Source organism: Anser brachyrhynchus (genome assembly GCF_964034855.1).
Source record: "Anser brachyrhynchus genome assembly, chromosome: 4".
In the NCBI taxonomy this organism is placed as follows: Eukaryota; Metazoa; Chordata; class Aves; order Anseriformes; family Anatidae; genus Anser; species Anser brachyrhynchus.
Genome location: NC_137698.1, coordinates 22,999,234 through 23,015,157, shown reverse-complemented (window position 1 = coordinate 23,015,157; position 15,924 = coordinate 22,999,234). Strand labels below are relative to the sequence as shown.

Sequence of the window (15,924 nt, the reverse complement as noted above, 5' to 3'; positions counted from 1 at the left end):
CTATAGAAAGGCAAAAATTCAGTCAGAGATTACTGCCACAGTTCCTTCAGGACAGAAAATCCAAATGGCCATTTGGTAGCAACACCTTAGCCAGAGGATAAGGCTTCTCCCTTTTGCCTGTAGCTAATCCTTCTTCCTAAGGCAAAGCAAACTTGGAGAGTCTAGACAGCCAGCATCATTGTTGGGCTGCTCCTTTCACTCAGTCCTGTGCTGGGACTGTGACCCGTCCCTATGGAGGGAGACCAGTGGACGGGCTGCATGGACTCCCAGCTGCCTCAGAAAACCAGGGCTCTGAGAGCAGTTGAGCCACCCAAGTTACATGCTTAGGAAGATTAATTATTATTGATAGTAGCTGTATACAAGTATAAATCACTGTATCTCTATAAAATACAGAGGTACATAACTTACAAGGAGCCCTTTATATCACCTCAGTGTGGAAAAATATCCTAAGACCTACCTTCAGCAGTGTGCCGTACATACAAGCATAATAAGTTTGAAGGTTTCATAAAATATACAACAGAAATAGCTGATGCTTTCACATCTGAGAAATAAAGAGTATAAATGAATGCAAACACTAAAAAAAAAAAAAAAAAACACTTATCTGATGAATCAACTACATTAGCTTTCCAAATATCTGTAAGTAAAAGGTGCTCTGGTCTAGGGACAACTTTCTGATAAGCACTTGCAGGCTAAGCACACAGGGTGGGAAGCAGCCCACTGGGTTGGTAGATACTTAAAAAGACATACAAAGATCAGAGGCTTTTGAAACTACAGAACATGGACAATCTGACAGTTATCTTTAGGGGGAAGAAAAAAAAAGTTAAATATATAATTAACTTTATTCTCTCTGATTTGATTTAGAGCTAGACTTGTTACACTTTATACATTGATAGTTACACCTGAGTTTAAAAGTTGCTGACTTTGTATTGCTTTCTCAGTAATCCTGTTTCTCCTGAAAAAAATAAAAATAAAAATTAATGCCAACTGGAATGAAGGAGATGGATGTTATCAGGTTAGAATATTACTCCTCTAACACCTGAGACTGCCATAGTCCACATAACAGGAAAAAGCAGAACAGAAATGACTGCTAGAGGAAGGAAGCTAGTTAAGGCATTGCCCACGGTGTCTCCAGAGACACAGCAAGGCACGTGTGCTCAGCCTTAGACTAAAATAAAATGAGGAACAAAAGCTCCTCACTGTCCTTTAATTGGCAAATTAACTTGATTAGCTTCTCATCTGCTGTGCACAGTTACCTCACCTCAGCTGATCTGTGATACATTGTTAAACCAGTAAATTATTTAGGTGTCTAAGCCTGCAGGGTAATGTAGGCCAGTGTAAGAAGAGTTCAATCTACCTGAGATAGATGTAATTACAAAATAATGTAAGGGTTTTGAATTCTTAGCATAAACCAGCTGATTTTGAAGTGAAGATAGCACTTAGAAGATGTAGCAAGAACTTGGGAGCAGCTTATTAAAAATCATCCTCTAGACTATTTTTTAGTCTTCAGCAAGCCCTGTGACTTGCATTTGATTTTGATTTCATTACAGGCCAATGATTCTGTTGTTCTTTCCAATAAGTTTTGTAGAGAGTAGGAAAGAACAATGTTTAATAGTAATGTAAAAGCCTTTATAGTCTAAGAATCAATTTAATACTTGTAGGTGTGTTGTGGGAGAGATCCTTTCTGATTGTCAGAAAAAATAAATAGATTTGAAATGGCAGTGCATTTGGAGAGAAAAAAAAAAAAAAAAAGGAAAAGACACAAAATCCTAGTCTTACTCAGCAGTATGGATGTACCTGGCAAATGAGTGTCAGACTTCTGTGGCAGCACCACAACAATTTGTTCTGATTCTTGCAGGTTAATTCAGCATTTGAGAGTACATATACAGACCTAAAGAAGAGTCATCCTCTGCATTTTTTTTTTTTAATAAAGAACTTGCTTTATTGACAAAAGGACTGGATAATGTTGTATTTTGCATTCTTAAATGAGATAAGGAAAGACAGACGGAATTGGAAAGTTACCTAACTGGCTTGTGCAAAATGTGATCTTCCAAGTCTAGATTGTGCACACACGTTTAATATAGACACAGCATGAAGTTCTGTCCATAAAACGTTTTTATTATGTTTTTCTTTACTTAGTTTAGCAACTATTTCTGTATTGAGAGAGGAAGAACAGAACTTCCTATCTAAATTTTCAGGTTTTTTTTAATGTTTTCATATTCTTATGTCTAAAAAAAACTAATAATGCAGTCTTTGATCTCAGATCTTGTTAGTTTGCACTGTATTTGACAATTGTCCTCGTCGTTTTCTGAACTGTACAGTCTGATTCTTGAAACAGACTATAACTGCAAATGGTGTTTTAAATTAGAGACGATTAATTTCTTGGATTAACTGCATTGAAACTTCCTCTACGTTATTCTCCATATTGGTTTGCATACATGTGTACGTCTTACTTGCTTCTCTGGCTCGGTCTGCATGCTGAATTGAAATAATCATTGAAGTTCTAATATTTCCAGTTAATTTAAAACACTAGAAATTATTTGGGTAGTTTATTTTCCTATCACTTCTGAATTAATTCACTTTAACATTTTTTAGATTTACTATTAACCTTGTAGCTCACCTAACTTCTTGTGTCTTTGAAGTTCTTCATGGTAAGCTTCTCTTGAGTAATTAAAACAAACTGTTAAAAGGGACAGTCACTTAAGAGATGAGGTACAGTTCATTTCAACTGTCCAGTTTTGTCTGTTAGTCATTTTATTTATGACCAGCTGAAACCCATTTACCTCAACATGTCTGTGTTCAGTATCCCCTTTTTTCCAGTGGTAGAAGAATTGTGTAATGGTGTCCTCAGACTTTTGTACATAAGTTTTGATTAGATAAACTGCTATTCCTAAATATTGTAGTATGTCTTTACAACTTACATGTTTCCTGAATTTCAGTGAGTTTCCACATTTAAGCATTCTTCCAGTTCTTTATGTATTGCCACTCTGTTTCCACTTTGCTTAAAAGTAAACCCATCCTCTTCATTAAAAAAGAATAGGAGAGAGATAAAACAGTTACCAACTGGTGTGATAGGACACAGAAAATGGATGAATATCTGCAAACCCATCATAATTGGGTTTCTAAAAGGCTCTTCTAAAAGACTAGACCAACCTGTGTGATAGCATGTTGCTCACATGGAATATACCCAGGGCGTTCTACACAGTGACTCTATAAATGAGAAACAGCTAAATGTCACTCTGACGTTTGTTCCTCAGAAACAAATCAATATACCTGCTCACAGAGGGCAGGCTCTTGAGTAAAAACATATTATATATGTCTAGTTCTATTTAAAGCAATGAGAATTATTATTTTATTTGACAATTCTGTGGATAAAAAAGATGTGCGTACATAAAAAAAAATGAAACATTTGAAGTGTTGAACCTCTACATTTTCTACAAATTCTCTACATTTGAAAGTAGAGAATCTCTCCTTTTTAGGTAGAAACTTCTATTTCATTGGAAGAAACATCAGATATAACCATAAACTTTTTTTACGATAGAAGAAAAAAAAAAAGGAAAAAAAATCTTGATTTCACTGAGGTGTAATCATTTTGTGTAACAGATCAAAGATACTCACAGCATCCTTGATGTATATTTCTTTTTGAATTACACAATTTCAGTGTATTTATTTGTGTTTTCAGTCATATTGTGAGATGTATGCAACTTAGGAACAATTAGCAATAAAAAAACATTAAGTACCAGAAATTAATCTTCTCAATGGTTCCTGAAATTTTTTTTTAGCCTGGAGGGTTAATTTTATGGCTTTAGAGCAATCATTATTTATCATCTCTTGGTTTACGGGAAAGAATTAGAGTTATTAGCTATTAAATTATCCATGAAAATTTGACACTACACTAGACCAAACAAACCCTGGGGCTTGCTGATTTTCCCAGTACGAAACATCTGTGACTTCAACTAGAGAGAACTTAACATTGTCTAATTAGATTTCTAAGATTTATAAGGCTCAAATACTCTATTATTAGAAACCTGAAAATTGGAGCAAAAGTTGAAATTTGCATTTACTGAAGATTATTTTAAAACATTTTTAACAGCACTGTGTGTTGCTAAATACTACTGGCTTGTAATTGCTGAAGATTACCAAATAAAGTATTATGGCCTATAACAACAGGAGTCCAGAAAAAAAAAAAAGTGCTCTCTACAGTTCTACTAAGTTGCAGCCTTCAACTTCCGTAATTAAAAATACTTTATTGAAAATGTAGCAGTAATTATATGCTCATTTTTATATTCTAATTTAAGTATAGTTTATATTTTCTCATACAGTCTGCTGAAGCAAAAAATCAAGTTTGCTTATTTTCTTTTCTGCAATATTATCACTCATGGACAGTGAATGATAATCATCATTCATCAGAATATAAGTGGTTTTGTGTTAGCTCTGATCTTGTCTGCCACACAGTGATTTATGCACTGTTCTGTCCTTCTACAGAGTCAACGTGGCTCTTTAAAATGGTATTTAGCTATTTCATTGGATCTTCTCATTTTGGGTCTCAAAATGTTTCAGAAATTTTAATCTGTTAACATAAAAATAGCACTATAGCCCAGTCACTATTGCTATAATAAAAAGTTAGGAACATTGTGGTGTTTGCAGAGGACTCAGAAGTTAGGAGGGTGCAGAACCAGAATTACTCCTCCACTGTTAGTTTGTACTTCTTGCATTTGGATTATGGCAATCTTTAGTTTAAAGGATCCATTTCTTATTAAGTACATAAAATAAATAGTGCTTAGCTAATAACCAGCTTTTCAATATTTTGTCTTTTCCTCATTGTTCATTGCATTGCCCCATATATTATTTACTGTAGTCTATTCAGTTCCAGCTCTGAAGAAGAAATGATTAATTTCCTCAAGAGTTTTTCAGTGGCGCACATCACTATATTATCTGAGTTTCACAAACCCTAATTAATCTTCATAACACCTTTGTGGGTGAGGGGTGGAATTAGCCCCAGTTTGTAGAAAGGAAACTCATTTACTGAGAGGACAAGGTCACAAATCTCCATAATACAGGTAATACTCCATAGTTTCTTAGAGTATTACATACTGCTTTATTCATAGAAAATTCCTATCAATTTCAGTTTTGTTTGTGAGAAAGAAACATTTCTAAAATGTTTCCAGAAATTCTACTTTAAATAAAAGCTTCACTATATAAGATTTTCAGCCAGAAGGATTATGCTGGTAAAGCTTGAAGGGATTGAAGAGGCAATCTAATTAAAGGGAATGTGATTTTGATAACAGGTGGTAATTCCAGGTTTGTTTACTACTACACTAATAAATATTGAAAAAAAGACAGAAGTTTTGCCACTTTGCTAGTACTATATAGTGTGTCTCTCGTGCTGATTCAGTGCTAGAGACAGGCTTAATCACATCTCATTCTAAAATGTAACTCACCTGCTTAAACCACTAAACCTTTTTTGCTTACAAAATGCTTTTGCCCAAGTACGCTTCCCAAATAGATAATGCACTGTTCATATCTTGTGTACCTACAGTACTCTCTGTCTACCTCCATGAGCTGCAAAAATGCCTTTCTTTGAGTTCAGTTGTACACAGGATAAATCCAATTTAACAGTGGCCTTTGAAGTTTGGATCACATTTCCAGCACATGGACATTTTTCCTGATCTCTTTAGAGACTTCCAGAGAGTTCATAATGCTCAGACCTGTGTATTTAATTCAGAATTCAGGTTCCAGCAGTGTTTGTAAGCATACAGGTAGGAAAGGGCAGACATAAATGATATCTACTAGTTTTTGGCAACTTTCGGCTTATAGGATTTCTTGAGGTATATGTGGTTTGACAGTAGGTAAGTAAGGAGATCCCGGTCTGACCATTACAAAACCATTTTAACGTTATCCATATAAGTGCTTAATTATGCTGATATATTATGTTAATATTTTGTTATTCTCTACTAGGTTTATTTGTGAATATCTGTAAACTTACTTTATTTTTCTACCCTTTTATGTAAAAAAAGTGAGTGGTAAAATTTAAAGTAATTTCAAAATCCTGTTGCAAGCCTAGTGTGGTCTACTTTAGCAAATTCTAGTGGAAGAAATATTTTCCGTATTCATATAAAATTTATATGTACAAGCACTTAAGTTGTTCCCCATTGCCATTTTTCCGCCTGCTCTTGATGCAACTTACAACAGAAAAAAATACGGCCAGAATAACTATAGATGCATTAACTTGTATCACTCATTTCCTCTCAGACCTCTGACTTATTGTTATATATCATTGGACTCAATGATCCTTGTGGGTACTATCCAACTAGGGTGATTCTATGCTCTGTGCTGAGCCCGGTGTCTGATTTCACAAATTTTGCATCACTTTCCTTCCATGTGACCTGTGCCAGGTCTACTGCAGCTGAAGTCCTCGTGTGAGTCCACACGATGAATCAACATTTACTTTACATATAGCTCTAAAGAAATACATTAAAATGAACAAGTGAAAACTTTTGCTTGCTGATATGCAACAGGGTATGAGCAGACAATCACAAGAAAATACTGAGTTTTTAAATTTTGCTTTGTGACTATGTTTTAAGAAAGTCATTCAGCTAGAACATAATAACTTGCATTTATTATTCAAAAACTATTACTGAACACCTATTGTATTGTGCATGATTACAGCAAAATAATCGAGACATTATTTTAAATTAATTAGTATGACCTATTGTCCTTGATCCCTGCATCCTTTGAGGACCTGTTAGTTAAACCATTCATTTTTTAAATTGCAAATCAAATTTATTTTTAAGAGTAACTGATGTTCTGTTTGATTAGAACTGCTAAATTATTAGCATCTTGATGCTGCCACCTTCAGGCACAGAGGAGGGCAATAGGAAACAAAAATAGATCCTTGGTTCTGTCTAAAGCTGAACTTCTGTTATGTGTACTGGGAGAAAAAAAGACACGCACTACTTGTTGCTAAATGAGAGCTGCTTCAGCAAGATCTCTAGTCTCCTAGCTTATGTGTTTATAGAGCATACTGAAGAAACATGTAGTGACAAAGCAGCTTTTGTTTACTTTGGAGGAGGTCACAGCTTTCTATTCATCCATAATAAAACTATTCATGAGCTCTGCAGGCTGGGCATGCTTGGTTATAAGCTCCCAGTAGAAAAAGAGCAATGGAAAAATAAACATAAATAGAAAGCAAGATTTTCTGTATCCAGATTTTGGCTGGTTTACTATCCAGAAACATTTAAGAACAGATATCTCACTAGGTCAGAGCAAAAGTCAGTATGTCAGCTATCATGCTTCTGGCAGTAGCCAGTAACAGTTGCCAGGAAGAGGGCAATCACAAAATGATACTGCCCTAGAAAATATTTGTCTTAAAATATTTGTGATTCAGGAGCCAGAATGTGTACCTTGAATGGAATTTTCTTCCGTAAATTTGTCTAGTTGATTTCAAGATCATGTAAACTTATAGCATTTACCTCTCCAGTTGCTTGTACTTTTGCAGCCAGTTCTGTACCTTGGGTCATCTTTGTTGTCGCTCTGTTTCTCTACCATTGAAATGTGTCACCCTAGAGGTAAGGGGAACAAAACTTAAAAAACACGTGTGTGAATTTATGTGAAGACATAGCAATATTTTCTTTTCATTCTCTATTTCTTTCCTAATAGTTCCTAACATTTTGAGTTATTTCTTCTTATTGACTACAGAGAAATGTACCAAAACAATCTATAAAATCTCAAGATCTCATTCTGGAGTAGTAATAGTCAATTGGTGGCCCATGTTGCTTTTTTTTTTTTTTTCCTCCTTATGTTGCACTGCAATTCTCTGTGTTTAATTAGATATGTCATTTTATTGTTTCAGTTTTTCAGGATTTTAAGGCTCTTAACAGATGGTTCTTGTCCTTATTATCATGCAGAACTTAATCATCGCAGACTTGTCCCCTCACTAGTCACTTCCTGGGTCATTTATGATCTGAGTAGCTTGAACAGCATGGGTCTTATTCCTGACTCTTGTGCAACTCCATTAACAATCCTCTTCTCTGTGATAACTCACTGTTACCCATATTCTCTTGCTAAACTTCCATCAAATTACTGCCATTGTAAGGGACTTCATCTGTGTGACAACAGCCTGATTCCTTTAATGGACTGTGGTTAATAGACCTTATGATATGTTGTATGGAAATCTAAGTAAAACAGTCTTATGGCCACATGCTTGCTCATTCCTTCAAAACATTCCAGTGGATTTGCATGGCATGACATTTCTTAAAAGCCAACTCTTCTCCCTAACATCTTATTTATCTGGGTGCCCACTAGTACTAGAGAGTAATTTATACTAGCTTGTTTGGTACGTATGTCATGGTCTGCAGTTCCCCTCATCTTTCTTGGACCTCTTTTCAAAATTCTCCCCAGGTTAATTGTTGTCAAACCCTCTCATGTGAAGACAGTGTTAAATATGAATTAACACACCATAATGAGTAGTTAAGATCTTTCTTCTCTGAGTTTCTTTAAAACTCTTGGGTAAATACTGTCTGGTGCTAATATTTTGTTACTACTGACTACTGTTGCATGGCCTTTTCTATGTTTCACGTTTCTACCTTGTTTTATAAGTCCTCTACAAAACGAGTTGCAGAGTGGGCAGTTCCTCAGATTGCTGGTGACCACAGATGCAAAAGATTCATTTAGCTGTTTGTGCTTCTTTCATACCTTGACATTTGTTGACCTTACAGGCACTGCAGTGAGTTGCTTCCTGCCTCTGATGTGCTTTGAAAAGGATTTATTAATGGATGTTATGTTTTTTTCTACTTTTTCCCTAAACTTTTTAATGGCCTGTCTTATTTGCATTTCTTCACTTCATATGCCAGAGTTTATGGTCATCCCTATTTTCCTCATGTAGACACAGTTTCACTTTTTCTTCTTATTTCTGAGAGTCACTTTATCCCTTCTATTTTAACCAAACTGGTTTCTTTTTGGGTCTTCCTCATATGTTTGTGACTCTGTCCATTTCTCCTAAGACTTGAGAATTTTATTCCTGTACATTTGCTACAACATATTTAAAGATTTAACGTGTAACTAGCATTTTTTCATCCTTCGTAATAAGCTCTCATATTTTATTATGGTACTCCTTTTTGAAAAGAAGGATATACAATAGTTTGTTGTTGTTGTTGTTGTTGTTTTTAAATCTCTTTTTGCTCTTGCAAGAATGTTTTGAGTGTATGTACACTATGATTACTGATAAAGAACATCTGGTCAATAGTAACATCCTATTCTTTCTTCCCTGTATAATGTGCACCCTAGTATTAATGTTCCATTGATTGTCATCCTTCCCTCCAGCTTCTGATCTGATTATGTCGATAGCCTTATTTAAGAACAGTCATTCTCATTACATCATTTTATTTCTTAGACTTCACAATTATCATTGTTTCCCTGTCCCCTTTTTCACTGTCAGTGTATTCTGACAATTTTCTGTTGTTTCTAGCTTGTTTCAACCGTCCTATCCTTCATTTGAAGATACAGCATATTTTGTATTTGTGTCTGTCAGGCACATTATGAGCACAGCAAACTTTGTCACATCTTGGCTGAAGGCATTCTACAATACCTCCTACTGTTCCTCATCTTTAGCTTTAAAGTCTTGTATGACCTTCTACATGTAAAAATCCATCAACTTGGATTTAATAATAGTTCAAAGGAATCTGACCATCCTGCTTGAGCACCCTCCCTTCCAGAAATGTGTCCAGTTTCTGTTTGTTTTTAGACCTCTTTTTTTTTTTTTCTTTTTTTTTTCTTCACTGTGTTAATCAAATCTGTTTACACCGTGCCTCCCCAAGAGCCTTTCTGTCTTGACTTCCATATCCTGGGAACAGGTTCAAGAATTGTAATATGGAGAGCTTCTTTTCAGCTTCCTATGGAGCCCTCTGCAGTTTAGCTCTATTCTTGCTTGTCACAAGACAAGGACTTCTGATTTGGAAATGGGACTTCCGTACAGTACTTTGGAAAGTCTTGTTCCTTCCTGGTATTCTGTCACCATTTATTCTGCTGGATGTAAGAGGGCAAGTGAATGCTTTATTTTGTCTCTGAGCTGCACTAATCTCTTTTTACTTTGACAGTCAGTCCACTGAGTGCCCTCCACAGCTGAACTTGCTGGCTAGGCAGCCTTATTTCCCTCTCTTTGCCCCTGAACTCACCCATTTAAGGCCTCTGCTCACTTAATTTGCAGAAGTAGCCAGAGACTCCAGTCCTGAGTACTTGAGACTGATGAATCTTCTCTGCCAAAGAAAGCAAGAGATGCTCTTACAGATGGTTATAGACAACCTAGAGTATACTTCTTAACATTTCTTTACTTCTCAGACATAAATACCTTTGAACAAAAGCAGAGTGGAAGTCTGTGGGAAATACTGGGGTTGCTGAAAGAAGTGGGAAAATAACTACTTTTGAACCTACTCTTCTGCATTTTTTATCTTCTAGGAATGCTTGCCAAAACAATAAACACGATGAAGTGAAGGTAAGAAGGGAATAAAGAAAGGAGTGGAGGATTTAGTTGTCTGTACTTAGCCCCCTTCCAGTGTTTAGAATTCTTTTGTATGTTGTCTAGCCTCCGGCTCCTGCTCCAAAGGCATTTCAAAATGCAATTGCTCAAGTTAGTTGTTGACATGGAAACACCTTGTAACAACATCCTGTCCATCATCTTATACACTAAGTACTTCAAGCCTTCACTTTATAAACAGCTTTACAGCTTGGGTCATCTGTACCATTGAAACTTTTTGTTTTTGCTGTAAGGCTGTCCTCGGCTTTTTCTCTTCTTTGATGCCAGGCTCGGTTGTTTCATCTTTCTGTCATGAAGTTCAGATTCAGGTAAATCCTCATGGCTGAATTTCATCTAGGCTAAACGTCTATGACAGCCTAGAACAAGTGAACAGAAAACACAAAGAAGAAGGATAGAGGTGGAATTTAGGCAGTCTGTAGCTGGATCATGCTTTTCCAAACTTGCTCCTTGTCTCTTAGTGTTTCGGAAATGTAATAAATAAAAACATTGAGCATGACAACTCTAATTGTCTAAACTTCAGTCTGTTTCTTCAAATGTTTATACTTCAAGTGCTAACACGATGATAGCAGTTGGTATGTTGTCAGACAAGCTGGTGACAATCTAAGAATAATATGCACCTTAACGTTGTTTTACATCATCACTTCCTTGTTTGTCACGCACAGTTGATTTTTTCACCTGCACTGCAATGCTGTCTTTCATCTTTTAGCATAGGGAGATTTGTTTGGGGAGTACCCACAAAACAAAGGTTTGACTCAGTCTGAGGATCAATAATATTAATTAACAAAACTACGTGTAATAAATATTAAAGATCATTATTTTCTCTGGCTAGTGAATTTAATACTGTTTCAACAATATTACTAAACAATAATAAATGGTATGACTGTTTATAAACTGATGTCATTGATTCTTTTATTTAAATTAGATGAATTAAATAGATAAACTCCCCTCTCCCCCCCTCCCTTGATTGTCATAATATTACTGTATGGGCTTTGTCTTCCTTTCTCTCTCTCCTGGTGATTTGAGGCTGTACATATAATCCCTATGGAGAGAATTGATAAATTGGTTGTTAACATAAAGTCATTTGTGAAGTTGAATGCAGTTAGATATAGGTCTTTTCAACATGTAGGAAGAATTTAATTAAAATGAAATTAAATTCTAAATTAAATTCAAGTAATAAATGGATGCTATCCAATATAATAAGCTATTCTCATAAGAAATTAGCACTGTCCAGTAAACTGATTTTAGGTCTTCAGGCTGGATTTTCTGGAAAATAATTGTATAAGTAAAAAGTAAAGGAAAATAAGTTTAGGAGCTTTTAGGTGTCTGTCTTTCTGGAGTGTAAAATGTCACGAAGTATGTACTGTTAATCAAAAATTCTTCTTCCACATTCTTGAAGACTGGCTTAAATTCATTATTTCTTTTAAAACAAATTGGATTACAGTTGTAGCTGTAGAGAAAAACACCATCCATATTAGGGGACAGCTAAATTTCCAACCTATTTACAGTTTATTCCTGTTTATTATAGTCTGTTTCTTATACACATCCTGCTGTATTTATTTCTGTTCATGATTTTATTTAGAACTAGTTATTACTGCATGCTAGTTTTGTTCTGAAAGACTTATTTTACAAAGCACTATTTTATTCTTCAGAAAGGAGTAGAAATATAGTTAGAAAGAAAATCACATTATGCATTTGGGCTTATAAATTATCATCAGCATGCTTTATTTTGATGTGGAATTTTGTAGTAGGTAGGATGTTTAACTTAGATGTATTTCCTCTTAATTCACTGGAGTTTAAATTCCCAGTTTATCTTGTTTGATTTGTGGATGAATGATAACAGGATAGGGAGAATGATTCTCATGTTAGGCACATTTTAAGCCATACTTTTTTGTTATATAAAACACATTGCACATCTTCGCATATCTACCCTGGGAATTACACATGGAACACAAAAGCACTTCCTATACATAAAGGTTTAAAGAAAATAATATTAGTACTTCACTTTTGCTCTGCATTGTCTTGCTCTTGTCTCACTAGAAGTCCAAATAATTATTCTCCCCATTTCTGTTACTGTTAGTATGTAGTTAAATGCAATGACCTAGTCAAATCATGAGTTTCATGATCATATGTTACTGCTAAAGCTCTCCCAGTTACTTGGGAATCTTCATTTCCCATCCTTTCTTAAATATTTTAAAAGAAAATCACTATCCTCTTCGCAAGGAAAAACAAAATGTATATTCTAACTGAAAATAGAAAGAAAAAAAAAATTGTTTTTTTTTTAACCTTTTTGGTTTTCACATACTTTTATATCACTCTTACAAATCTGAGTATTCTTTCTCATGTTAGCTGAATGTGTGTTAGTAATACATTCAAATCTGTTAAAAATATTTGGATATACTAATTAAATAGCAGTCAGAACATATATGTGCTTTCCTAAGCAGTCCTGGGCAGAAGGACTGTCTCTCTATATAAGTTTGTTCCTTTGTTTGTTTTAATAAGCAGATATTTGTTATTGTGACTCTAGGGAACAAAGTCAGGCTGTTAGACACTAAGATTGGATGAGTGCAAATCTGGGGCTTCCACATCCCACATTTAGTGTTCAAAAATCTTGAAAGAAAATCATGTAAAATCACAAAGGTAGTTCACTAGTTCCAATGGCAGTGATAACTAATACCTGGTAAAATAAGGAAGATGCAGACTGAAAATATTATTAAAGTTATATTACAGTAATGTTTTTATTCTTGAAAGGGATTAGAGGATCCACTTAAATGCAAAAGGATCTCAGTAGGGCCTTCTCAATCCTTCGTACCTGCTTGACAAAATGAAGCAAAATGCATAGAAAACAGAAGTTTATATGAATGTTTGCTTCCTCCTAAACACATTTTGAAAGTAGTGTCTTTACTGCATCTCCTTCCTTCAGAACATCTTTTTCTGTATGATACAACTAGACTTGTGAAACTTCAGGCTATTTCTGTTTATCAAATAGTACATGGTAGCTTCTCAGGATGGAATATTTACCAAAGATAACTTCACAGAATTGGTATCAGTCGTTCAAAGACAAGCCATTAGGCTGACAGGTTAACCAATCTCTTTAAAGAAAGTACTTTGATGGCTTTTATTCAGCTTCAAAGGACGTCATGGCAGTTTATAAGGACAGTACGGAAAACAAAAACAACATACACTCAAAATGCTATTTTGCTAGAAAATCTAGTTTCGGGGTGCATTTTTTTTGTAGCAGTAGTCTGCTTTAATCTATAGTAAAGAACATCAGGTGAATATAGCGAGCTGTGTATCACTTGAACAATAGGTTGGGTACAAAGTGTACCCTTTTTTTGCTAAGTATAGAATAGCCAAATTTAAATTTTATACGTCAGAATAAAGGCCATAATAAACTTTTACACCAAAAATTGGTCAAATACATTTTTCAGCACCTTCAAAACTTGCTGGATTCATAGGAATTGGTGACTGTGATCTCTGCAGTCCTTTTTGTTGGTAGTTAGGTATTCAAATGTGTTGCTGTTTAAGGTGACTTGTCCTACTTTTCACTTGTAAGATACTTTTTTTTTTCAAGGTTTATGACAGAAAATGTTTTTCTATTATAATCAAAGAAAGGAATAAGTTCTAAGAGAGAATGACTAGCCAGAATGATGGGTTTCTTTCCAAGCAAGTCTCTAGGAAGCTGCACCTATGCTGTTAAGAAATGAAAGTGCATGTGCATTTTAAGGGGATTAAAGAAAAACGTTCTTAGAACATTTTAAAAATTATTATTCATTATATTCACTGTCAGTGGTGCAACTACTCTTGCTTTCAAACGTGAACCTTAAATGGAGATTTCTTGCTATCTACAAATTAATGCTAAGTATAAAAAGTGATCTTTAAAAGATGAGGAAAAAACCTACCTTTTAACCAGAATGAACCTTAAATGAACCTTAATTAAGAATATTAAACTGGCTCCTAATAGACACAGGTATTGATCTAATTAACAGGAAGTGCATAGCTAAACGGAAAGATCCAACAGAATAAATCCCCTCTTGTTGACATAGTGTTGGCACAGAATTTTGGCAATGGGGAAATTCTCAATAAGATCTTTGATCTGTTTCCCCCACCTCCACCCAAATACTCTCATTTATGGTCAAACTGGCTGAGAATATATTTCAGTGTGTACATGGTACATTGTTCTTTAATGGCCAAGAGTAACTTAGCAGGAAAAACAAAACCAACTAAAACAAAACATGTACAGCTCTTAAATTTCCTTATATTTTGAAAACAAGAAGTAAAAAATACTGTTTTGTAGAAAATGTATTATCTGATATACTTAACATATTCTGAGTAACTGAAGGTCTGCAACACCAACCTGGCCAATGTTTCAGAGCAGGCCTATCAATTGTGCTTACCTTTGCAAAAAATACCTAACAGCCAATATGTAAAAGGAAATCACTTTCAATGACTGAAATTATAAAATTTAATATACTCTTCTTCCAAATGTACAAGTGTCTGGAGTAGAATTGATCTGGATGAATTTGTACGCTGTTTATGGGTATTTTGCATACATTTGTATGGTACGTTCCATTTTTTGCAATTACATTTAAGAATTAGTGAATGCGTTAAATTTTCCTGTCTTATTTTATCATTTTACCTAAAGTAGAGTTTAGAAATAATAAATGTACTTTAGAGAGAAAAATGAATTGGCAACTTCCTGGCATATAGTTTCAATAATCACTATGAGTGATGAGTCAGATTCAGTCCTCATTTTACCTATTTTGATTCTATTTGCTTCTCAGAAGTCATACAGGGTTTGTAGGCATGCAATAAAGGTAAATTTATCTGTATTTATGTATGTGCTGTATGTTGCACACAGCTGATATATATATGAGCCTAGAACAAAAGTCTAGATGAGACCAGTCTCAGTCCCTGAAAGGCCATGATTTCAGCTAGCTTGGTGAGCTACAACTGTATGTTTTAGATTCCATCTTAATGTATTCATCCTAACTAATACAATTTATTTCTACAGTGTAAAAATATCAAAAAAGCTATTTTGTATCAGAAGAGTCCAAAATCAAAGTGTTGGTGCTGTTTTCCTCCTCATATAGGCTTAATACATGCAGGTCGTGAAAGAGTGAGGTTAAAGATGGGCTCTCAACACATTACAAAAATACTTTCAATTATATTACTAAAAGCAAAAATGTAGGTGTACCTATCTCTCTTCTTTGTCTGTAGCTTTGAGCTAGTTCAAGAATTTTGAAGACTGAAGGTCTTTAGGTAAGCAGGACTCAAGATTTTTTTCACTTATGCAGATTTTATCCTGAATTTTGAACTGCTTAGCCAAAGGAATTTAAAGAAAAAAGAAAAGGGGGGGAGGGGGGGAGGGAGTGAAGGGGGAGATGTATTAATGCATA

General features: G+C 34.8%; 1 protein-coding gene and 1 long non-coding RNA gene across 2 annotated transcripts in view; one reads left to right on the top strand and one right to left on the bottom strand.

Annotated features, from left to right (window-relative positions):
• LOC308194615 overlaps positions 1-10,442 on the bottom strand; it is a 38,597-nt gene extending 28,155 nt beyond the window's left edge. The window contains exon 1 of the long non-coding RNA XR_013950759.1: positions 458-10,442. This is a non-coding gene — a long non-coding RNA (uncharacterized lncRNA). The remainder of the gene's footprint in view (positions 1-457) is intronic.
• The window catches only part of LOC308194612 (uncharacterized protein), a 975,354-nt gene that overhangs the window by 352,112 nt on the left and 607,318 nt on the right, over positions 1-15,924 (top strand). The gene's annotated exons all lie outside the window — the stretch shown is intronic.